This window comes from Macrobrachium nipponense, chromosome 29 (assembly GCF_015104395.2).
Source record: "Macrobrachium nipponense isolate FS-2020 chromosome 29, ASM1510439v2, whole genome shotgun sequence".
Classification (NCBI taxonomy): Eukaryota; Metazoa; Arthropoda; class Malacostraca; order Decapoda; family Palaemonidae; genus Macrobrachium; species Macrobrachium nipponense.
In genome coordinates this window covers 4,507,901-4,534,947 of record NC_061092.1, presented here as the reverse complement: position 1 = coordinate 4,534,947, position 27,047 = coordinate 4,507,901, and the positions used below count along the sequence as shown (strand labels likewise).

The 27,047-nt window shown below is 40.0% G+C and overlaps 1 protein-coding gene across 1 annotated transcript in view; it reads left to right on the top strand.

Moving 5' to 3' along the window:
- LOC135205996 (neuropilin-2-like) overlaps positions 1 to 4,221 on the top strand; it is an 86,586-nt gene extending 82,365 nt beyond the window's left edge. Inside the window, exon 8 of the mRNA XM_064237167.1 lies at positions 1 to 4,221. This exon is cut by the window's left edge and continues 1,423 nt beyond it. The gene's annotated coding sequence lies outside the window, so the exon portion shown is untranslated.
- Positions 4,222 to 27,047: the final 22,826 nt, after the last annotated feature.

Below are 27,047 nucleotides of genomic sequence, written 5' to 3'. Positions count from 1 at the left end.
GATTCAAAAGCAGTTAACCTTTGATAAGAACACGACTATCGTACCATTTGTTGTTTCCTTGATAACTGCCAAGATCTACCTGCCTACAGTCAAAACATTGTCCTTCTAGTGATAAGAAGCCGCCTGCTGCTGCGGAATGGAGCTACGGACTTCAGCGTTCAAAGGAGAGATAAAATACTCAAGGTAATGTCATTCTGATCTCGGAACTTTACCGTAGATCGTTCCACGGTAATTCTAGGCAACAACTCCGCACAGACTGCAAGGAACGTTCCCGCGAATACGACAGCCTGGGTCACCAATTGTATTTCGCCGTGTTTAGTACTATAGTGGATTCACATCAGCCGTGCATTTGACGTCTAGGCCAGTCCCTTACGACGCTCCTGATTGGCTGTTGATAAGCCAATGACAGGGCTGGAAACTCTCAGTCTCTCGCGAGAGTTCACATAGGCAGGATGTATGTGCCATCTCTCCTGAGGTATACGTCTTTCAGGAGAGGTGGAACATACATCCTGCCTATGTGAACTCTCGAGAAGGACTGAGAGTTTCCTACCCTGTGATTGGCTTATCAACAGCCAATCAGGAGCGTCGTAAGGGAAGGACCTTGACATCAAATGCACGGTTGATGTGAATCTACTATAGCCCCTGGGGGTTAATTACAGTCGACCCCCCAAAAAATAACTGTAAATTCTTAATAAGCAGCCCAAATACTATATGAAACCAATTTCCAAAGAAATACCTGACGCGGAGTTATTACCTAGATCTACCCGTTCGGTTAACTATGGTTGTGAAAGAATGTTATCGGGTTATAGAAGAAAGTCTTCTAGATTTCTGGCATGTCTTTGTAGAGTGTGTACGTTATGCCTTGGTCTGTCAGATTTGAAGTTCAGTGTCAGTGAATCATCAGTCGAGGTGAAGTTCCTTAACCGTATTGCCTCTGTGAATGTAGGCTTACTTTGTATTCTGCCTATTCTACTTACAAAGTTAAAAGCAATTTAAGTTAAACTACATCTGCAGTCTTCCTTTTCAATCTAAACATTCAGTTTGCAGTCATGAAATATACTGAAGCGATCCAAATATGTAAACTAATGTAAATAGTTTTAGTGGTATATAAATTGTTAATATAGTTTTACATAGGGACATAGGTCTATTTCATCTACTAATTAGAGTACTTCAGAATCTCCATCGTCAAGCCATCAACACATAATTAGAGTATGCTTAAACCACTGACCATTTTTTTATAAATAATTTAAGGCGATATCACCTAAAAATTTTATTTCGAAACTGAATTAGCTGGCATCAAGTGTATCAGGAGCAGTTCGTAAGATTTCACGGAATTAAATTTTTTATATGTATGACAAACGATAGTTACGTACCTAGCTTAACTGAAATTACATAAAATCGATTTTGCCAATAACCTGCGGTAGTGTATTTCATAGTATGTCAAGCAACACATATCCAGAAATCACTGACATAAATGTAACCGATGTAACATGAAGGATTATTTAATAATGGTTTGTAACAAGCTGGTATTTTCGAATGAAAATCTTACAAGGTACCGTAAGCTTTACTGGACTACCTTTCATTATTACCAATACTATAAATTAGTTGAGTTTATCAGAAGGTAGATTGTGCGAGATATGTAAATTTTGCTAAGTTATGGCACATGTCAATGGTAGACCCTTTTCCAGTGGTGTCTCGGATGTAGATTCGTGATTTCGAAAAAACATTTTCCATTGAGAAACCGTAAGTTTGAAATGCACAGTTACAGTAGCAGGTATTTCGTTTTGGTTAACTTCACGAAATGTTTATACTTTGTTCTGTGTCGTATCCATAAAGTGTTTAGGTTTTAGGACCCATTTTCTCTTGAGATGATTTCATAACAAGAAACTTATTCTTTATTTACCCGCGAACTTGAAATGTTTCACTGTATTATTTCCCTTTGCACCTGTTTTTCCTTATTACTGTACTCGTATTTTTTAACTAGCATTTGTTACTGACAATAGTTTAGACCTTAGATCATGGAATAATAATATGAAAGTATTTTAGTGTATATTTAATTTAACTGTGTAAAGAATATATTGTATTTTTTTAATCGTGCATGTGTTATACTCTTGCTCTTGGAGTGCTAAGTATTTTCTGTATATAGAAAGACTTGCATTTTCTGAAATGCTAACTTTTTAAATAGTAATGTATAAAAGATAAGAATTATTACCATATAAAGTAAGTCGTTTTCTATGTTATTTCGTAAACTGTCTAGGAGAATTCCCACGAAATTAATACCTGTACTTAAATATAAATATTCTTAAAGATTAATTATAAGAACCTGTCCATTCCTTCTTACCCCAGATGACAACGGAGCAGGGTTGTGATGAGATAATCTTACGTGTGACTAGCATAATTTTCTATCAATGGGTTATCATTGATTATTTTAGTCAAACTGAGCTTTTTTTAACGGCTTGATCACCGTAGGAAATGAAAGTGTTGCTTGAAGATAAAAGTGGAATACGTAGTCCTATGAGAGTGGTTAACATTTTTGAAGAGTTCAGGATGGAATGAAATATCTACGACTGAAGATTGCCTAATGAGCAATGATGGTAGAGCGTTGATAGTTTGAACACGTATATACTTAATCTATTTGGCTTCTGAGAGACCTTGAGACCATTTCTGTTATTCAGATCTTGAGTGAAAGTATGATGATTTTGTTTTTTAAATCTTTTGTAATTGCTAATATTTGTTTTCAAAAGAATGTTCTAACATATATGATGTGTGTGTGTGTGTATGTGCAGCTCTATTATAAACTGTTACTGTTAGCCAGTCTGAACACTTTACTAACCAACCATATCTTCTCGCTCAGATCCTTTCAAAGGGCCACTGACACTACTGAACATGATTTCGTTTTGGTGTAGTTTTAGACTGGATATTATCAGCATCCTGGCTTCCATGTTACCGCAGGTTAGTGTTCGATTGTTGGAAGCATTCCGAATTGGAGAATGGTATTAGATTCCATTACACGAAACCTTCAATCTTGAGGGAACAAGGGGATAGTGTTTGTGAGATTTCATGCAGAGTACTACTACTCAAGAAAACAACTTTAGGACGACTTTAATTTAGCCCTATATATCCTCATTGATTTTGTTGTTGCAGTGTCCTAAATTACTTTATAGATAGCAGTTTTTGCTTCTACTGTAACCAGGAGCTTTGAGTATCTTAACACCAAAGTTTCTCATCCTAGTTGTATTGCTAAAGGTACAAACATTAGCTCCATTAACGAGGAAATATCTCAATGATCATTGTTGACATTGAAATTTAGCTCAGATTCCAAGCATTGAACCTCTTAAGGGTAAAGTATATTCATAATGTCAGTGGCCATTTAAGGATTGACTTTGCTAAGATATGAATGAAAAGACATCGGACTAACTTATAAAATAATTTCATAGAGTAGGTTTTGATTATTCCGTGGTAGCCATATGACATTGCATAGCTTGTAGTACACAGGAAAGAATACCAATAGAATTTTCTCGCTAATGACTTGAAGAATAAAGAAATCTATGATTCACCTTATTGATTAAGATGCAGATATGCATTTGTGGTATTTCAGTGCAATGAATGAAAGTGATGGAAATATAGCTTCCATTATTTTAACGCACCTTGATCATTCTCAAAGGATTTGAGGATAAATACGAATAATGATAGAAAGCCAAGGAGACTCCATTCCCCAAAGAATTATCTTAGTCGTTGTATGGGTAAACCTGGTGGCATATTCCCGAACTGTAATAGACTAACCTAACCTAACCTAGGGGCGTAGCAAAAACACCTGGAGTTTGTGTAAAACCAGGATACATCTCGGGAATTTGCAACCCGGTGATAATTTGTGCATTTACTGTTATCACTACAGAGAATAACAAGGCAATTGCATGTTAGGCTCTACGAATAAAACACCCTTACTACTTCAATTAAGTACTGAGTCATAAGATATGATTTTAATGTAAGATCCCAATGATGTAAGCAGCTTTATATCAATGAAAAGTGCCTAAAAATGATGTGAATCTCTTTTGCATTCCCTTTCATGTTTCACTGTAAAGGAATAATAAAGTGAAACACTTTATTGATACAATCGTTTTGTAGTAAATAAATTGCAGTTTTATATCCATGCTATGGTTTGTTATATGGCAATTGAACGTTTGATTTTCTATCTAAATAGATATAAAATTTTACAACTTTCTTGTTTGTTTTTCTATCCTGTTTTTTTATAAGTAGAACGGAGGATACATAGATTGTGATACAAGGGAAATACAGATGAAAATGTAATCAAATAATCAATCTTGTGAGCAGAAAATTCATGCAAATAACAATCTCCTAAATGAGAAAAGTTAGTCTCTTTCCTGGCAAAGTAACGGAGGGAGGAAGGAAAATAGAATATCGCATTTGCTAACCAAAATTCTTCAGCTTTCTGCGCATTAATTGCACAATTCTAATAATATTCAGAATTGCGTTGAAGCTCAAAATTTTCGAGAATGTGCCAAGCTATTAGAGTAATCCTACTTGAACTACTGTTTGACGAAATATTTAAAAAAAATGTAAGAGTTGAACCATATTTTCAGTATTTGCAATCATTTACTCAGATTGCACAAAGTAATTGCGTGGCTGAAACAGTATGATTCAGCCCCGCAACAGTGACATAACATTAACAAACTTTAGATGAGTTATATGAACAATGTTAGCAGTGCCATCTAGTGAACACTTTCTGAAAACCATTAGTTAAAGTCTGGCTTTGGGAAGAAACAGAGTAACTGCGCAATGTTTCTGCGCATTTTCGTTCAGTATTGTTTATTGTGTAGAACTAACTGGATGTCAGTCATAACAAAGTAAATTCCGAGAAAAGTTGATTAAAGAGGGATTTTGGTGTGAAATCTGTCTAGAATTCCGCCTGGTAACCGATGCAGAATGTGATTTTCGAACAAAGACGTCTTTCCGACAGCTTGACCCAAATTCCGAGGCTGGTCGGTCACCCAGGTGAGTGGTACAGTGTTCCCAAACCTTCTGGAAGATATGCGAGAATTGTCGTGATATTATGCTAAATAGACCTAAAAGATTCTAGATTTATCATTGGATTATGCTAGAATAATGCCAGATTTTAGACTAATTAACGATCAACTAAACATAAAAGGCTAGTGATTAATTAAAGTAATAAATGTTATTTGGCATTTAAATATTGATCAATTTATATTGTAGAGTAGAACAATGTTGCAAACTAGATTTTTCACACACACTTCAAATTTAAAGACAAATATTTATAATTCTTCTTAAATTCAGGCTCTAGCCTACAGACTGTATTATTTCTCAGAATAAAAATAAAAATCAAATTTTTTTTGGTGGGGGGGCTGGGAGATACAGCCTGAAACATTTCTCGAAATATAATGAAATTACTATGTTTAGTTAGAATACATATCTAGCCTACTTACTGATGGAATAGTAGGTATTTCCCCCCAGATGCTGAAGCCTTGCTGAGGATGGGCGGCTTAGGGTTCAGCAGCTGGGCCCTGATGCCTGGTGGGAACTACTTCCTTGCTGGGCCTTGGTGCCCAGCTGTTGATCCAACTAAATAAGTCAGCCCTTTTCCTTTTACTAAAACTTTTCTTCCTTCTGCTTCCTCCTTCTATAAGGCACGGATTTTATGTTGATGACTTGGATTGGTTTTAGACATGATTTGGACTTGTTCATTGGATTTGATGGAGGGTGAGGATGGTTGGCATGCCCCCTCACCCGTAGAACTCGAGTACTTAACGTGGTCGAGCGAGGGGAAAATTTAGATGTCAAACCCTTCTCTTAGTGCTGGGTCTGATCTCGACGGACATCATGACGCCTTAAGCACTGAGGGTGGGGTGTATATCTGGGTGGTACCCCTAGGGCAGCCCTGTATGGGATAACACTGTCCTCTAAATGTGGCTCCATGGTGGGTGGGGGGCTACCTGGACGAATCATCAATTGTACGTCTTATGGAGACACTAAAACCTTCTGTTGACGACTTGGGCAAGGAAAAGGACAAGGAAAATTCTGGTAATTCCTCTATTGTGACTTTGGAGCCTTTTTCAAATGAGCTCCTTGTTACAAACATTTTGTATGGAAAACCAGTCCCTTAGACTGGAATTATGAAACCTTATTTAATGAATTTTGTAAATTTGGGAACGTAAAAGAATTACGGAATAGACTTGGCAAAAATTATGGTTGTTTTGAATTTTGGATATTTTTCAACAACGAATCGGAAGCTCACAGAGCCTACAGAGAGTTTAGGTCAGACTCTATGAGTGTTGGACTTGTAGAGGCAGAAGAGGTCCCTAGGTATCTTGAGATATATAGACCACCAACTGAAACTAAAGATTCGAGTAAAATAAGTAAAACCTCCAGATCACCAGACCCAGGTAAGTGGTTGATTATTACAACACATGGTGAGAGAGGCAACCTCTTCAAGGTGAAAAGGTTTGTAAGCCAGAAGATTGGCAATGTTGGGAGCCCAGAAGTAACTCGCTTTGGGCATAATAGTTTTTTAGTTCATCCCAAGACCAATGTTCAATCAGTAATGCTCCTAAATTTAAAGCTTGATCCCAAAGGTATGATAAAAGAGGTAAAACCTCACTATAATTTTAGTTATGCAAAGGGTGTCATCTTCAATGAAGATTTACATGAAATGGACGAAGAGGAAATTTTGGAGATGTGTCCAGACGTGGTTTGGAAGGTTTTCAAGGTGCCCCGTTCGTCTATGATTATTTTAACATTTGTAAGTCCTTTTTGCCAATCTTAAATTGTTCTTGACAATGAAATTATGAAAGTTCGTCCTTATAGACCGAGAGTGCTCCAGTGCTTTAAATGTTTTGGCTTTGGACACTCCTCAAATGTTTGCACCAGAAATAAACTTTGTGATTCGTGTGCAAGCCTGAGCACGAGGAATGTTCTGAACCGGTAATTTGTGTGAACTGTAAGGGTGAACATCGAGCCCGAGATAAGAAATGCAGTGAATTTAAAAAAGAACAGGAGGCATTACTTAAATCTATTGCTGAACACATCAGTGTGGGACAGGCCAAGAAGCTGTTGGGAAGGAAAACTTATTCAGATGCCTTGAAGGCACAACAGCCGGATATTGCTACTTCTGGTGCCCCTTCAGGTGGTGCTCCCCGGGGGTCCCCTAATGGGGTTTCCCATGCCCTCTCTGGTGGGGCTCCCCGTGCCCCCCCTGTTGGGGCTCCCCGTGCCCCCCTTGGTGGGGTTTCCCACGCCCCCTCTGGTGGGGCTCCCCACGGCCCCCCTAGTGGGGCTTCTCATGGCCCCTCTGGCGGGGCTCCTCATGTTGTAGAGACTCTGGTCAAGCCAGGGGACCCTGTTGGTTCAAGGGTTCAAGCCAGATCTCAATTTGTTGACGACTTCTCTCTGACAGGGACATTGCCTGACATTGAGCCCTCACCTGATCCTGTCATTACAGTGCACCGTGTATATGACGGTGAGGAGATAGAGGCCCTCTTTATTCGTCAGAAGAGGGCCCTTTCTCTCTCTTCGCCTCATTCTCGGTCACTCGGCCATCATAGGAAAAATAAAAGCAAAACTGGAAGGGCAAGTGAAGGCCCATCATCTAAAAGATCTATATCACCCAGATCTAGATCAAGTAGTTCTGGTAAAACTGATAAGATCTCTCTCACCAGGACTCAGATTCCTAAATTGGTGGAAAATTTTAAGATCCCTTCTTCTAAATAATGGCTCTCATGCAATGGAACATCCGCGGCTTTGTACCAAATAGAGAGCAAGTTCGGGTTCTGTTTAAGGAACATAATCTATCTGCGATGTGTCTACAAGAGACAAAGTTGGGAGAGCACACTCCCAACGTGGGTTTTAATTATTCATTTCATAGGTCTCCACCCCTGATAGGTGTACGTGCTCAGGGAGGCACAGGCATCATAGTCCGTACGTCTGTTAATCACAGAGTTGTTCAATTGAACACTGTGTTGCAGGCTTGTGCAGTTCAAATTTTCAATTATAAATGGATCACAATTTGTTCTCTCTACCTTGATCCATCATTGGAAAATAGATTGCAGGATGTGCAGGGTAATCCCCGTCAGCTAGAATTAACCGATCTACAGACGTTAATAGACCAGCTTCCTAAACCCTTCATTCTGATGGGGGATTTTAATGCCAAGCACACCCTCAGGGGAGAGCCAAACTGCGACCGGTGGGGTTTAATAATAGAACAGCTGCTTGACTTAAATGACATCACTTTAATGAATGATGGTTCCCCTACAAGACATGATGTTTTTCATAATACTGATTCAGCCATTGACCTCACTATCTGCTCTTCGTCTTTGAGGTTAGATTATCAGTGGGTAGTAGACCAGAATGATCATGGCAGTGATCATTGGCCCATTCACTTAAAGTTTATGAAAAATATTCCATCTCCATGTTTACCAAAAGGTAGGGGAGGCTGACTGGGGATTATTCAAAAAATCTACTGAAGTTGATCAAGAGATAAAAGATTTTCAGAGCCCAACATCTGCTTATGAGTATTTAATCAGTATATTGCTGTGTGGTACCATGCTGTCTATTCCTCGAACTTCTGGTAAGCCTCGGCGTCCTATAGTACCTTAGTGGAGCGATTCATGCGCCTTGAGCCGAAAGATAACTAGAACTTGCTACAAGAGATATCGTAAATATCCTTGCTTGATCAATAAAATTATCTATAAAAGAGCTCTTGCTAAGCAAAAGAAAACATTTAAGCAGGCAAAGAGGGAATCGTTTATCAGATATATAAGTGAATTAAAATATGATTCCCCTATGTCGTTTGTCTGGAACAGAATCCGAAAGCTGCAAGGGAAATTTTCTCCACCTCCCTAGCCTATATTGAAAATTGATGGCTTCCTCATATCTGATTCTGGAGAAGTTGCAGAAACCTTTGGTAGCATTTCTCCAGTATATCTAGTGCCCTACATTACTCTCCTGCATTCAGGAATATTAGGGGATGGTACCACGGTTGTTCCTGCTGTTAGTTTAAATTTAGAGTCATATAATCTTCCTTTCACCATGAAAGAATTGGATCATGCAATCTCGTTGTCTTCCCCAACATCTCCTGGGGAAGATGATATACTGTACTCAATGATTTTTAATCTGCCTAGAAATACAAAACAATTTCTTTTACACATTTTAAACAGTTTTTGGCTTTCAGGAACTTCACCAGAGTCTTGGAAGATATCGATTATTGTACCTGTTTTAAAACCTTTTAAAGATTCCTTCCTTCCTAAGAATTATAGGCCAATTGCTCTAACTAGTTGTGTTAGCAAGATTTATGAGAGGATGGTCAATCCTCGACTTGTGTGGTATTTGGATTCAAAGAATCTTTTATCTAATCGGCAGTTTGGCTTTAGGAAAAATAGAAGTACTTCTGACCCTTTGATGTTCCTTACTCGGGAGATACAGAATGCTTTTGCTGTGCAAAACCAGACTGTTGCAGTGTTCTTTGACCTAGAAAAAGCCTACAACACTACCTGGCGAGGGGGTATCCTTTTGCAACTTGTAGAGTGGGGTGTTGTGGGTAATTTGTTCTATTGTCTGAAAGATTTTTTGTCAGAACGTTACCTGAAAGTAAGAGTGGGCTCTTACATTTCTTCTGCTTACCCTTAAGAAGAAGGGTTACCTCAGAGAAGCGTCCTTAGTCCAACACTTTAATGTAGCTGTCAACGGCCTACTAGAACAAGTTCCTGTCGGGGTGCATGGTCTGGCCTTTGCTGATGATTATGCAATAATCTGTAGCAAGTCTACAGCTGTCGAAGCTTGTCGAAAGATCCAGACTGCTATTAATGCTTCAACATTATGGGTCAGTGCTAAAGGTATCAAATTTTCACCAGAAAAAACCAAAGCTATACGATTTTGCCGATTAAGAAGAGTGGAAGAGATCCCTACGCTGTTTTTAAATGATTCGATTTTACCTTATGAAGATAGCATTAAGTACCTAGGTGTTACATTTGATAAGAAATTAACTTTTACTCAACATGTTAATGAAGTTGTATGTAACGTGAAACTTCGTCTTAATATTCTTAAAGTTGTGTCTAATTTTAATTGGGGGGCAGATCGAATCACCCTTTTGAGGATGTACCAGATTTTATGCCTAAGCAAAATTGATTATGGTTGTCAAGTTTATGGTTGTGCATGCAAGACAACACTGCAGAAATTAGATGTTGTCCATAATTTGGCTTTACGTATTTGTACGGGAGCCTTTAGAACTTCTCCAGTAGAAAGCCTATATGTTGAGTCAGGTTTTTTCCCCACCTATTTAATCGTAGGGAGGAAATTAGGGGCTTGAGAGTCATATCAAGAGTACTTACATCAAAGCTAAACCCTAATTATAAGTATGTTAGAGAACCAACTGATAGAGCCCCAAATAGACCTAGACTGCCAAAGCCGCTTGAAGTTCGACTAGCAAGCTCTGCCAGGGAGGTGGGATTACTACCCCCTGCAGTAGCTGAAATTTCGCCCTCAAAATTTCCTCCTTGGAATAGGCCACACTTAGAAATCTGCCCAATTAGGGACAGCAGGAGCATCAGTACTGGTGATCAGTTGAGGGCAAGTTTTTTGGACCATGCTTTTGAACATGGTGATTCTCATCATATATATATACTGATGGTTCGAAGGGTTCTGATGGTGTTGGTTGCTCTGTATAGTTGACTAGTGTAATAATATTATTAAAAAGAAGTTTCCATCTAATTCCTCTGTTTTTACAGCTGAACTGAGCCTGGCAGTTTTGACTGCTCTTAAATATATTTTTAATAGTTCTTGTACTAACAAGGTTTTTTACCATTTTTAAATTTTATTTTTACCGACTCTTTGAGTGTTTTATCTTCTCTTAAAAGCCTAGTCTCTTGCTACCCTTTAGTGCAAGAAGTACAAGATTGGTTTTATCTTTTAATTAATAGAAGAGGATTTTCTGTTAGGTTTTGTTGGGCTCCGTCCCTTGTTGGAATTGTAGGGAATGAGCGAGCCGACGCTGCTGCTAAGGCTGCAACTAGGCTTAGGCACATTTCTAACATGGGCTCCCCTGTCCTGTTTCCGATTTTAAATGTACCATTCGATTTTATTGTAGAGACCAGTGGCAGGCCCACTGGTCTACTTTAGATAATAATCTCAAATTAAAGTCGATTAGGCCTTCTGTTCATCCTTGGCCTCATAGCCGGATGGATAGAAGGTCTGAGATAGTTTTAGCTAGATTACGTATTGGCCACACTAAATATACTCACGGGTATCTAATGACGAGTGGAGCGGATAGGCAGGTTCCTCGCTGTTCCACCTGTCATGTGGATTTGACTGTGGTGCATATTTTGGTGGAGTGCCCACATTTTGAAAACAAACGTAGAGCTTGTTTGCTGGCAAATAAGACTTGCCGATATTTTAGGTGAAGGTGCTCAGGCAGAGCAAATTATGACATTTTAAAAAAATATTGGTCTTTTTTATGAATTTTAATTTTCTCCTAATTGTTTTAGGTTTCTTGTTTGGTTTTTATGAATGAATGATTTGTATGTTTGATTGGTTCTGTGTATGTTTGTTTGTGCGACATTGACTTTTTTATTCTTAAGATATATATGCGCTGAATGGCCCCCCGGCTCCGGCGCTTGGCTAGGAGCCAAAAATTTTATAATCTAATCTAATCTAATAGTAGGTATTCTTATAATTTCAGTTATAAATTAGCATAGGCTCGCTAATGGTAGTACAAGGCAGTCTCCTCAAGTTTCCCCCACTCATAAACCGTAGCCTTTTTCAATATTTGATTCATGAACTGGCGAATTCCATTTTGCTTAATGTAAGTAATCGAAACACCGCTGGTATTTCTTTGGAAATTGCAGTTTCCTATATTATTTTAGTTGCTTATTGGCTATTTAGGTCATGCTTGGCAAGTAGCATTGCACGCAGTTTGGATTGACGTGACACTGTGATCCAAGAGTTTATGCATCATAATTTGGCCTACTTATCAAGTCATATAACCCTTTAACTACATGTGATAAATTACGTATTATGTTCTTGATATTTATTTACATTAATTTACAAGTTATCCATACATTGTTGTTGGGTAAAACCCTTGGTCATCCGCTAAAGTCGAATGTTTTAGATATACACACACACACACACACATATATATATATATATATATATATATATATATATATATATATATATATATATATATCATATATGTACAGAGTTATCGTGCACGTCTTCATAATTTTTTACGCGGACTTGTAATGCGCAGTTTTTCAATATTCTGCTGATAAAAAATGTTCGTATTGTAAATATAGTTTATTATAAAATAGACTTCAGTGAAAGTTAGTGAGGCCGTGCCCTTTAGTTTGGTGATCGTAATTTGTTATTATTATTTTTATTAGTATTATTATTATAATGTTATATTAAGGGTATTTAGTTTTTCGTCGATTCATTAGTATAGGAAAAGACCCCATATAGACTCCCCTTTTCTAGCCCCGCCCCCGCCCCCCAGCCCCCAAGGGGCGTGGCTACCCCCCTCCCCCTCCTGATAAGCTCATGTATACGTACGTGAGGCCTAAAAAGGGGCGGGGCAACCCCCAAAACCCCAAAATGGGCGTGGCCACCCTGACCCCCATATAGACTCCACTATTCTGGGGGGCGTGGCCCACCCCTGACCCCAAATTGACTCCATTTGTATTATAAGCTCATGTACGTACATGAGCTCATAATTGACTCCATTTGTATGATAAGTTCATGTACGTACATGAGCTCATATTGACTCCATTGGTCTTACAAGCTCATGACGTACTGAGCTCATATTAGGGGGGCGTGGCCTCCCCTAACCCCAAATCGACTCCACTTTTCTACCTCTGTGACGTCACGTAACTCTAAGGGAATAAAAACCATTCTTTCAACACCTCACCCCAAATTGACTCCACCTTTCCTACCCACTTGTGACGTCACGTAACTCTCTGGGAATAAAACCATTCTTTCAACCCCGATGACCCCAATTGACTCCACCTTTCCTACCCCCTTGTGACGTCACGTAACTCTCCGGAATAAAAAACCAACATTTCAACCCCTCACCCCAAATTGACCCCACTATTCTACCCCGTGACGTCACGTAACTCTCTGGGAATAAAACCATTCTTTCAACCCTTGACCCCAAATTGACTCCACCTTTCCTACCCCTGTAACGTACGTAAACTCCCTCCTGAATAAAACCAACATTTCACCCCCCACCCCAAATTTACTCCACTTTTCTACCTCTGTGAGTCACGTAACTCTATGGGAATAAAACTTGACCCCACCCCGACCCCAAATAGACTCAGTTCACTGTTTTTTGCGACTCATGTCCCTTTTAATTGTTTTCAAAAGTAACCGGGACGTTTACCTCATCCTCCTCCTATAAAATCTCTAAATTTATATATGCACATTGCAGATATAGTCTCTCTCTCTCTCTCTCTCTCTCTCTCTCTCTCTCTCTCTCTCAGCCGTTACATTTTGTTATATATATATATATATATATATATATATATATATATATATATATATATACATAGCTGCTTAGATATTCAGAGTATCATGATAAAAGGATATTTGGCGACTGACTTCATCCTCATGTGATAACATATATTATAATTTGATATCTCCCCCAATAACCCATATCAAGGGTCAATGTTATCTGATGATGAATTACGCACGCACACACACACACACACACACGAAGAAACGAGACCTTGCCCCCATATCTGCCAAGCTGACTTCACCCCCACGTGAAATTTTATTTATCATAGAATTTGAGTCATAATCTCCATACCGAATACGAGGACAAAGGTACACATTTCAATTTTGTTTATTTATTATACCGAGTTTGAAAGCTGAAAAATCAATTACAGACGGAATTGTTATTTTATATGTAACCAATGCTAAATACAGGGGAATGAATTAATATTCCATACAAATATATACATTAGAAAAAAACTGTACAAACACGAACGTGATAATATATGCATTCGCTTTTTCAAAAACAATACTTCAACGAAACATACGGCTACTATATATTTTCTAACCTGTTCCTTCACATCACAGCCCTAGTATATACCACAAACATCTTCTCCAGCACTTTCCCGACCGTGTATCAAAGACGACGTTTCATCTAACACCTCAAAGCTTTTAAATTTAGCTAACAAGTTTTTCACTAACTTGCACGAGGAGGTTGAATGAGAACCATGGCGAGAGTTCACGTCTTGATGTGACAATCCTTCAAGAGATAATGAGCTACAAAAGACCCTCAACCTGAGACCTCTCTATCACAATCACTGATTACAAACAGTTGTGACGAAGCATCAATTCTTATCATTCCCTCACGCCAAAGGTCATCCACACATGACTCATTTTATCAAATTCAGTATCACGTGACTAAACAGCTCCGGTATCATTGTTCCTAAAATGTTAATAAGCCACCCACACACTCGCCATCTTGTTTTTCGCATGTCCCGCCCTCACCTTCCCACCCCCTCCTCCTCCTCCTCCTCTTCCTCCTCCTCCCTCCCATTTCCCATATTTCGCCACGTTTCGATTTGTTTTTTTAATGGCTATATTCCTAACATCCAATCTTTAACCCCCCCGCCATTTCAATGAAGTAGCGATAATTCGAAATATTATCAATGTGGGGTTTTTTATTCCCTTGAAATTCTTGAGCTATATCTAAAATATTATAACCTGTGAGCGGATGAGTTAAATCTCCTTCTTCATTCCCTTCAACCGTGTTAGAATCTTGTAAGTGCTTAACAAAAGCCGTAACGTATGACTTTTGAGGTTCTTTAAAAAATATTGGAATAATACCTGTTAAATCGGGATTGCTCTTTTTGCGATTCATGTCCCCTTTAATTGTTTTCAACGTAATGGGGGCGTTTACCACCTCCCCTCCAGTCACTGCACCTACACTTTCTATAGGAGGAGGAGGAGGTCCCGTGAGCGATATAGCCGGCATAGGTGGTTTTTGGATATTAAGGGAGACGTGTCCGCTACTACTAACAGCTGCCGTATCCAACTTGCCAGTACCCTCCAGGCTATTAGTATCACCATTACAAACCTCTTTTCTATTCATTAACTCTCGTAGGTAATGGCAGGGATAACGTAAAACTCCTTCATTTTCAATTAAAAAGACTCCCTACCAAACTCGCAGCAATAGGCAATAACACCGATAGAATAGTTCCCCCTTTGCGACTTTTCAGTATATTTTTCTTCTTAGATATGGACGTTGTTTTCAAGGACACAAGATGAATTTCTCGTCTACAATTTCTTAAGTGTTTAATAAACTTCTTATCTTGAGTTAGATTACCACAAACATTCCCATCTTAAACCACCGTTTAAGATGGGAATAACTTTACCTCTTTCACTGGGTGATTAACCAGAGATGAATAAAATAAAGTTTTTATTTTTACGTATTAAAGGTTGCTTACGGTTCATATCCGTACAATTTGAGATTCATCAACCCAGGAATTGAATTGACTCGGATAACCTTTCCAATGAACGTAATATTGAGTTTTATTATCTTTCCTCCTCCTTCCCAGAATAGTGATATAATACGTTTCTGGTAGATTTGTGCGAATTAATTCTTCACGATAAAATACGCCCTTTATTTCTCACGCTAAATCTTCCAAGAAGATACGACCGGATTTTGCCTTGTATCCACTTTTCTGATTTTAAAAATTTCCAGAGTATTTTGAATTGTATATCCCCTCCTAAAAATTGCGTTGCGACGCTCATCGGCAATACGTACAAAGTCTCCAACATTCAAGAGCGAAATGGCGGGAGGATTAACAAGAACAGCCTTTTTATACATACTCGAGAATTGACGTTCAATGTCATCTCTAGCCGTTAATGCGTGAACCTCTTGCGGGGTGCGACCCAAACTTCTATGGGGGGTATGATTAAAACTCTGAACAATGTCGCGCAAGACATTAATGTATTTTAAGGTATTCTTATGTGTGAGATATCTATATATCCGACCTCCTAGTCCTTATGACTCTTTCAGCTATAGAGGATTTGATTTCTCTCGAATAAACACTATATAATTTTATATTTTTACTATCTAGATATTCTCTGACGTGTTTGTTATAATATTCCCTACCCTTATCGCTATTCAAACGTGAAATACCCGAAAATTCGGTAGATTCGATAACCTTCTTCAAAGCGCGACACATAGTAACACCATCCTTCTTTTTCAAGGGAACAATTTGTAGATATCTGGAAAACAAGTTCAATAAAGACTAGCAAATATTTTAAAACCTTATTATACCGAGCTAATTTGGACATATCAGCTAAATCGGTGCTCACTATTACTTACTCGGTTTGGGTGACATGATTTTTCTTCTGGGGAATTTTTTTCGAGTGACTTTATGCAGTGTGTAAGACTTTTGCCCACGTAAGAATTCTTTAACAATTTCACGAGTAATTTGGCTATTCAGATTTTTCGCTACTCTGAATAAAGAGTCCACCCCGCTGAAACTATCTACATCCCGTGCATCTCTGTACAAAGTTTTTAGCAGTTTTATCCGTTCTTTATCCATAATGGTAAGCTATTTGATATTCCGTTTCTCCCAGAATATTAGTTCGGAGCGTAACAGTTCAGGTGTTGACGGAGCGAAGTCTACTAACAAATAACCGTAGCGGTACGTGATAGGGCCTTTTTATATATGTCCGAAAAGGCTGAAGCTTTTTTGACGGCGATAACTGCCGACCTAAAGTTTCAATTTGACTAAAATCACGATTTTTCATTATAATATAATGTGAGCAATTCAAGCTTATACTTCTACTAAACTTGCCCGAATGAAACATATTCTGCGTTATGAATATAACTGAAATAGATGAATGACGTCCCGCTGTGAAGGCGTTAGTCACAAATTTATTATCACTAGCCTCGAGGAAGCAATCATCGAGTATGAATAATAGACCTTTATTAACCTCCGTCTCCCCCTTTTCAGCGTAATCAAAGGGATTTAAAATTTCTTTGGATACTTTAAATTTGGGACCTATTGAGGGATGCGTTTCGAGGGGATGTTCAGATACCCCGCAATATAAAATGTATTGGAGTGCGTTTCATGGAGTTCAATGATTTTTTGACATAGGACGGACTTGCCACTGTTACTAAACCCCACGATGATAATACAAGCGGGATTAGCGAACGGGTCTAACAACTGCCCCAGGGAAGGGACCTGTCGCGGCTGTAAGGACAACGCTTATTCATAATTTTCTCTGTACATAATTCATCATTCGCATTGTCTTACTTCCCCCTGAGAGAGCATTCAGCGGGCTTTCCGTCAGTGTATAAAGCTTGTATAACACATATTGTTTCTTGAGAGACATAAAAAACAAATATAAAAGTACACAATATGTGGTTATACAAGCTTTATACACTGACGGAAAGCCCGCTGAATGCTCTCTCAGGGGAAGTAAGAACAACGCGAATGATGAATTATGTACAGAGAAAAATTATGAATAAGCGTTGTCCTTACAAATATGCGGGGCTATGTGGTGGAATATCCCGTGCTTGGGCGGCGTCCCCTGCCGCCTGACGAAGTTCGGGCTTGAAGACTTCGGGGAACTCCTGCAGGAGGTTGCCGTATTTGTGGGGGGCGATGGTACAAATTGTAGGGGCGCCCGGGCCTGCTGCTAGTGGAAGGGAAAGGCAGTCCCGTGTCGAGGAGGCGTTTTGCGGCCCACGTCCACCAGGAGGCCGTTCTGCGCCAGGAAGTCTGCCCCCAGTAGCGGGATCCTGACGTCCGCGATTGTGAATTCCCAGACGTAGTTTCGCCCCAAGATGGATATCTCGAGGGGCTTCGTGCCGTAGGAACGGATGGGGGTCCCGGTTTGCGGCGACGAGGGAGGTTGTTTTGTCGGGCTCGCGGCTACGGTCTTTTCCTGACGGCGGGAATATCGAGTGCATTGCCCCCGTATCCACCAACATCCTCCGGCCGGAGATCGCGTCGCGGACGTAGAACCCTACGGTGTGTGGTTCCGACGCGGCCGTTGCCACGGGCGGCCTTGGTTTTGTTTGCCGTCGTCGTTTTTTGACTGTTGGAAGGTGCAAGGGCCTTTCGCACTCCTGGCGAATCTCCCGAACCTCCGGTGGAAGCGGCACCAGGAGTTTTCACCTCGCTGCGTGTGGGAGGACTTCCTTGGGATACGGGCGCCGATCTCTTGCGTTGGGTCGTCGTCGTCTTCTTCCTTCTCTGCCTCGGTCTCAGACTGCCCCCCGCGGGCAAACGGCGAGGCATCACCCGCGGGGAGAAGGTATACGGGGAGCCATTAACAGTCCCTGGCGAGTTCTTCCCGACCAATGCCGACGACGCTGACCGTCTCCATCGCCAGGCTTCGGGAATCCGCCGGGAAGTTCACGCCCTGCGTCAAAACCTTCTCCGACAGAACCAAACGTTTCCTCCCGAAGGCCCTATCATCGTGCAAGCACGTCTTCGTCAGGGACGACGCCCGCCGCCCGCCTCTAACGAGACCCTACCGCGGTCCCTTCCGCGTCCTACGACGCACTGACAAGGCATATCTCTTATCCATCAACGGTCGCGAGGACTGGGTCACAATCGATCGCCTGAAACCAGCCTTCATCATGGACGAGGACCTCGCAGACGCGGATTCCACAGGGCGCCTCAATCTTCCTCGGAAAAAAGCGACTCCTTCGATCGCCAAACCTCCTAGCCGTAGCCGGCGGCCGCCCCGCCCTCGAACGACGGTCGCAACCCCCCGAGGATCACCCTCAGGGGAGGCATCCCGTACCCGGAAAACCCCGAGGATCTACCACAACAAACTAATATCCCACGACACCCGAGGGCGCCTCCGCCGTCCAGCTCGCTTCCGCGAGTGACTACCCGAAGTACAAAGAAGTCAGCCCAACAATCATACCTAATTATTGTCTTAGGGGGGGGAGTATTTGTAAGGACAACGCTTATTCATATTTTCTCTGTGACATAATTCATCATTCGCGTTGTTCTTACTTCCCCCCTGAGAGAGCATTCAGCGGGCTTTCCGTCAGTGTAATAAAGCTTATAACCACATATTGTGTACTTTTTATGATTTTGTATTTTATGTCTCTCAAGAAACAACAAATCGGGTCTCGCCGACCCCCACTTTTACTCTCTCGCGGGTCGGTGACCACATTTCCGTCCGCATGCTGGTATAGTATATTTCCCTTGACTCTAATAAAAATTTACAGGCTGCTCTGTGAGCAAGAGCCCGTGCTGACACAAGGTCAGCTAAATCAAAAACAACAACAATAATAAAAATCAGTACACTCCTACCTGCCTCTTTGTCCACCTCTCACACGGCCATGATGTTAGCGCGTTTAAGACTATAATTGTGTACTTTACGTGCTCCTTTTTATATACAGCCTTAATAATAATTAGGGTGAATGGAAGTTGACGGCATAATATTTGTTTAATTTCCCATAATGAAATACATACAGGTTTTACCTACAATATAAAAATAGAACGTACAGCAAAAATGCAAACTATAATAAAAAATACAATATATCAAAAATATAAAAAACTAACTGTGTATATGATTATATAATAAAAATACATTATATACAATACAATATATTAAAATATATGAATATAGGATAAAATATAGTAAAATATACAAACTATGACACCCGGTCAAGGTGTGATACGACCCAGTTTAACTGGAGGAGAGGGTGAAACCATTTCCCGTCGAGAAGTCAAAGACGTCGAAGAGAGAGAGGAATTAACATTGTATATTTTACTATTCTCTCTTCGACGTTTTGAACATCCTTTCACCCGTAGGACATGATGTGATGGATGTAGGGTTGGAGGAATAGGAAGAGTAGGAATTCTCGAGGTGCTAGGAGCGGGAATATTTAAAAATGGGTTAGAGATTGCCGCTACTACCGGCGCCACCACTACCCTTTCTAGCTCCTCCCCCTCCCCCTCCCCCCTCCCCCTCCCCCTCCCCCTCCCCCCCCTCCCCCTCCTCCTCCTCCGCTATACCCCAACTCCACCCCAATGTTTGGATGTCCATTACGCCAAGGATTTATAAGGTGTCACATAATATCTCTTGTCCTCTAAAGGACAGAGAGATACCTTTCGCTGGCTCGTATGACACATCGGTGCCTCCTATTCTTTGCAGATTGTGCACACGAGTAATAATAAATCTCATTCTTTTCGATTACAGCTCGATACTGGTTATGTGGAATGGTCTTTTGCCGGCACCTTTGTACACTTTCAAGGTGTTACTACGACTAGTTTCCGTCAGATACGAATACACTTTAGGTTTAACGCCGATAAATTCCCTCATGAGTTTCAGCCCCCGTTTCAACTTTCACTAACCCCCGAGTTCCCCCTTACGTGACTCATCATACAATTCGTGAGTTTTGGGGAAATTACTCAAATCCATGTAGGGTTTGAGCACACCATTCAGTTCCCGATTGAGGTTATCAGTCACCAGGGAAAAGATCAAGCTGTCAGTGTCGTATAAAGGAGCTGAACGGCGGTGTCCATACTGCTTTCGAAGAACGTCGTAATAGAACTGATACATCATATCCTTCGCCATGTCTAGTATACTGAAACCGATATAAATCGGGGATTCAGCCATAACAGACTCTTTGCAATGGTTTACAATGTACCTGTCGTTACCCAGTTTTTCCAAAGACTTGTACGTGTGTTTGGACACATTCCTGAGGAGAGAGGCTTCACCGGTGGTGACGACAGTTCGGGTAGAATAATTCAATGAATTTTTTTAATAGATGACACCGAAAAACCATTCATTATGATTTTGATGGTGTTTCCTCTTGTCCGGATCGGTCTCTTTAGCACGTCTTTCGGCATTCTCCAGAATATATTTCCTCAAATAAAAATCCTGTTTGAATTTGTACACTTTCCTTATTACATCAGCTTCGAGACCGAGCCTTATCAACGTTTGTAATAAGGGAAGACAGGTCAAGTGATTACGCATGGGTAAAGGGCAGGGTTGCGTACCCGTCAACTTAAACATTTTTCTTGGGAGCTTCACCTTGAACTTATTCATTAGGTTTTTTACTATAGGGCGATAGATCCTGGTGAGTCACATTCATGTGATGAATGGCGAGAGGGAGATCATCCGTCTGTAGAGCAACATCCCGTCTAACTAGTTTGGTATCGAGCAGTATGAAATAACCGTATTCACCCTGTGAATCATGGCGGTAATATCGCTAGCGACAAAACTTTCTAATTCGACAGGGGAAAGTTCAGTTATTTCACCCAAGGGCATTTTGTATTTACTCATAACTGTGGGATACAAACTGGTGAAATCAACGTATAATATATACGATTGAGATCACCCACCCTAAAACTGGGATTTAACTCTGGGATTATAGCTACGCATTGCCTTCGAACTAGACTACAAAAACCGCCGCGGATGTTTTTACAAATTAATTGATAGAGTTCACCATTCAAATAGGGGGAGACGAATTTTGAGGAATATAGGAAAGCATCGAGTGAGAGAGAGGTAGAAGTCAGGTAACGGGCGGGTCTAGTCCGAATTGCGCCATGGCAGCCTTCCTCCAAGCTAAATAAACGTCGGCTAATAATCCCACATCCATTAACAAATACAAAATGGTGTAATCTAGAAGATTGGTGCAATTAGCGGCATTCCAAACCTTGACTACGTGTGCATAGCCCCCCCGCTGGAAAGGGTTTTTTCTCCCCCCGTAAGTTCCGAATCGAAACACTCTCGAGAAGGGATGCCGGGCTTTTGCAGGATATTGAAACCCATCACATAATCATAAGGGTAGTACTGTTACCCGTACCCAAAAACTAAAATCGAGACAATCCCGAGAATACTGGGTTAACAACTGACGTGCGATTTCGAGGGAACCTTTCTGTTTGATATGACTCAAGGCGAGACTAGAAAGGGTCCCCCAAATCACGTTGTTGCTATCCACGAATCTCAGATTGCCCGATCTGGCCGAGTAAAATTTACTACCCTCGCGTTTCAGAATTTCAAAAGCATTCTGAGCCCCCGCCTCTTTCAAGACCAGGGCGATGTCATATGACAAATTGTGTACGAACAATGTTAAAGTTGGCTCCGTAAATTTGCATATTCAAATTACACTGCTTGAATCCGTGTCGGAACTTCTTCACGAATGCTTAATCAACGTGACGTGGTCGTCAGTGATTAATAACAACGTGACCAAATGAGGGCTTTGGGGGTTACCACCTTTCCTCGCCAGATGTACCGTCCAATGCTTTTTCCGCTGTTTCCCATGACTAATTCACATAATTTATACAGCTATATGTTGAGGGTTTATTCCCTTTTGTTTTCTAAGTTTTTTTTGAAGAGTCATGGGTCAACGGCATATCTGGCGAGTGTTTTGATATTAAATTGTCCCCTCCCCATCCTCCTCATTAAGACACGAGGGAGGTTGTTAATACGTGTGGGAGGTTATCCGGAGTACAACGTACGCTTCTAACGCTGTAACGACACAGTTGTACCCGGACTGAATATTGATAACCTGATCACTACCGCGGACTCCCTTGGGATACACCTTGAAGTTATTAATATTCACTAACTCATGCCGCGTGATATGAAGTTCAAACCCTATCCAGCGAGGTCATACACCAACCCGAACCCTCAGTACGGTTGAGTCTCTCTTCCAAGTTATTAGCTATAAACTCAATAGCCTCCTCCAGGGAGTCATAGATCGGAGTCAAATCGTAGTGAGGGTGGGTGGAGTACATACATAAAAAGCACTTTTTTCATTCATGTCGCCTAGCATCCTCACGCTGGTGATAATAACGCACAAGTATAGCATAGCCGAGCGAATACCTCTTTCAAGGAAGTTACTGTGCACATCTTCGCGTAATCGGGCTATGCTACTACTTAACTTCATTGCCTCGTCAATGTGTGACGTGACCCTACTGCAGCCGCATAATGAATGGTACTCACTACCTTATTACCCTCCGTTCTTTCCCTCGTGAGTGAAGATCCCCTTCTGGTTCTACCACCTCCACCAACGCGCGATGCTTCATTATTATTATTACTCCCCATCAAATCTTCATCTAATGGGAAGTCTTCAGCGAAGGGATCTGTAAAGATCTTTTAAATAAGCACCGGAGTGAACGTGTATTATAATAATAATAATAATAATAATAATAATAAATAATAATAATAATAATAATAATAATAATAATAAAATAATAATAATAATAATAATAATAATAATAATAATAATAATAATAATAATAATAATAATATTTTACCTGGATCGGAGGGTGGTGAGGATGATTCATCATGGTGGTTAGAGGCTTGACATTTCCTTTCCCTGGTTCCTTCCCCCCCTTTTCCCTTTAATGACGTGGACAATCTGTGTGATAACAAATTCATGGAATATGGTGTGACATAACATGAACGTGGAGGTTTTTATGTATATATATTATAAACCCGATGCCCATTGTTAGTCATACAGTCTACATTCAACATGTGTAGCGATCACATCATATATGTGAATAGCAATGCCTGTATAGGTACATTTCCAGAAAATCGGGCGTGTAAATTTTTTAACCACCAATAAGGTTAGCCTTCCCTATATCATTAGCCGAAAGGAGTTGGAATATGAAGTGGGGCTAGTGGGAGTCATTCTCCCGAAATTATATTACGCTATTAAACCAGGAGACGTTGATTTTTACTATTCAATTTAACGCGATCTATAACGAGTCAGATGGGAAACGCGTTTATACGTATATTTATAAGTCCATTTCGGGTTTGTTGGGTGGTGATATGAATGTCATGACTAGAGCGTTTAATACGGAAATTATTGAACAAATTATTCTGAATTTTACGGTGAGCATATTCGCGGAGCTATCCGCAGGGACGGTTTATTCTCATGGAATGATGACACGAAGAGAATATGAGCATTCCACATATCGATTGCAGGAGCGGCCAAAGTTGATATGATTGATTCAATTACGATTAAACTCGGTGCTAAAGCAGCTAATATGTTTGGTTCAATGAAAAAGTCCAGGTATTTAAATATACATTCGGGTGTGTTGAGACCTCATCACGGTAAAAATATATTCCATCAAGGCGTTGAATACGTTTACCTGTATTCGGGTATCGTTCAATCTACCATCTTGGGGTGATAAAATGGTTAATCTCTTAGACTGCTTCACGTTAGGATGTGCATGTGGTAAAGGTCCGCAAGATAATGCCATTTATAAACCTTTAAATACCATTGACGTATTGGATTACATTACTATCGATGTCTCGGATCAGAACGGTGAAGAAATAATGTTTACTGAAAATGGGGTTCTATCATGCAGTCTGCATATAAGACCTAGATAAAACGCTATCGAACTTTTCTTATAAATACCATACGTGACATATACCCGTCATAGTATTTAACCGACATGGCTGGTGAACACACCATATATTTGAGCAGTCTCGGCTGTTTAGACACGTTATACCAAAAATACACCTTCGAAATTTGCCAATAGATTAACCTACACCTATATTATTAACCTAATGGGGTTGAATTATGAAGTAGGTTAGCTTCGATCATGTTCCCGGGGGAGTTATTGCGCTATATTATCCAAAGATGATTTATTCACTCTCGAATTTATTACAGAGCGTCATAAACGTGATAGGCATACATATTTGTATAGACCGAGAATAGCAATGTTAGCGGGTGATATGAAGAGACTCGTGAGAGCTCTTAATAAGGACGTGTATGATTATTTGAAAGTTTATTACAGTGATAATTTCAAAAATTATTTTAATAGTAACGGTATATTTCATTGGGATGAAGATTTAAGGAGAATTACTATACCACGTATCAAGAGAGAGAAATTGAGAACGGGGGACGTTAAAAGAGTAGTTATACGTCAAATTTAGCGGAAAAGCCGCGAAATTATTAGGTTTTTTTCAATATAATACCGGTTATGAAATATATGGCGGGCATGAACTGAAATGAACATGTTTCACTTGATTCTCTACCTGATAATTGTGGGGTAGATTATATTATATGTGTATACGGATATAGTTCAACCGACGATTTTTGGCGGGAGACTAGTAATATATTGGACTGTTTTACTTTAGCAAGTGGTAGAGGAAAAACAAAAGGAATACATAATACAGTCTACAAATTGTTGAACACGAACATCTTCGGACCAGATTTCTAGATTCTTATCACGGATCAAAATGGTCACCTTTTACATTTCACTAAAGATTCGTGATCGTAACACCCTCGAGTGAACTAGAACTTGCGAATCAAGCTCCACTTAAATTGTTTGGGAATAGTATAAACAGTAAAATGAGAGTGTTATTCGCGCCTCCTTCAGAGGCGGAATTTAAAAAACTATTTTTATCAGACCCTTTATTAAGGGAGGAGCAGGATTTAAGGATATTTCCGTTTTCTATCCCGGCCGCAGAAGGGGAAGCGGTTTTTTTTCGGCCATAAGTGGTATTGCACGTAAAGTGCTTCCTTTTCTATTTAATGCCGCGAAACCTTCAGTTAATGAATTCGGTAGATCTGTGTATCTGATATGGTAAACAGCGTTTACCTTTAAAGAATCCATAAAAATGAAATGGTATAAGGGCCCTCAAAACTACTGGACAACGAATTTTAAGCAGGTACTGGAAGGAGAAGAGAACGAGACGGAAGAAACAGTGAAACAATTAGTTAGACGGTCGAGTGTGGGAGGAAAGAAAAAACGGAGGAAGAGGAAGGGCACACGAGTTAAATCTAGGAGTAAATATAATAAGGACGTGTACGATCTTTGTAACTCAATTCATCAATTGACATTCGGCGGGTACGCACTCGTTCTACCCTTCATCTAAAAATTATATAAACACAAAACATGGTTAGCGTAGTTCCTAACATACCCGGAACTGGTAATCAAGTTCCTGTTTCATCGTATATTGCGGGTATATCAGAATTGTTCCCGAATGTTAATAGACGGAGAATTATTGAAACTTCAATTAATTCAAAGGAAAGCCTGGATTTTACACCTTGTAATTATTTCCATAAATCAAGTTCTATCTGATAAATATATAGAATTTCGCGTTAATGGGGTGGCAGGTTCTTTCTTAGATTTGTCAAGTATAGCTTTAGAATTATATATCACAATAGATAGGGACAACACGCAATTAGCGGATGATGTCCATGTATCTGTCGTTAATGCAATTATACACGAAAACGCAGAAAAGTATAGGGGGTGGCGGTGATAATCTTGATCACTTATGATAGTTTTAAAAATGGTAGAGCTATTTACTGCTTTAATTTTGTGGTGGAAGATGTTGAAGATTCCATGCCAGTGGAAATTTCGGCAAACCTGCGAATATCGATCAGGCTGGGTACGGCTACGCCTAACCCTTGCATTATTTTACTTTTCGGGGATACCAAGGGTATTTTAACGGTGGATGCGGATAGGGTTATTCAGTGTGATGTTAGGAGTTAAATGGAATGGATACAAAAGAAATTTGAAATAAATAAGTTTAAAAGTTCACTCGGTGGACCGGGTTAAATATTTAGGTGTGTTTCGCTTCGGATGAAGTAGGATTATTGACATTGCCAGAAAATAGAATTAAACCTTTAGTTTTTATATCTAATACATTATCTTCGTCTACTGATATTAATATTGTTGGTCATTGGGTATGTTTTAACGTGGAAAAATCACCTAGAAATATAATCTTCTTTTTTGATAGTTACGGTATAAATCCAAAAGTTTATTCGAAAGACTTCTCTAAATTTATATATGCGCATCCCGAATATAACCTCTATCGACTAATAAAACAAATACAACCTGATAAATCGGTACAAGTGCGGTCTTTACGTTAGTTTTTTTTGTTCATTGCGTGAGTCCCACCGAGGTGTAAAAGTAGTAGTTATCCTTAATAAAAAATGTATTCTCATTCACTCGTTTGGGAGGTATGATAAATGGGATAACGGGATATTATTTTAAAATTTTAAAATAAAAAGTTTATTTTGAAAAAGTTTGGTTGAAATGTTCACATTGGAGGTCGGGGGAGGG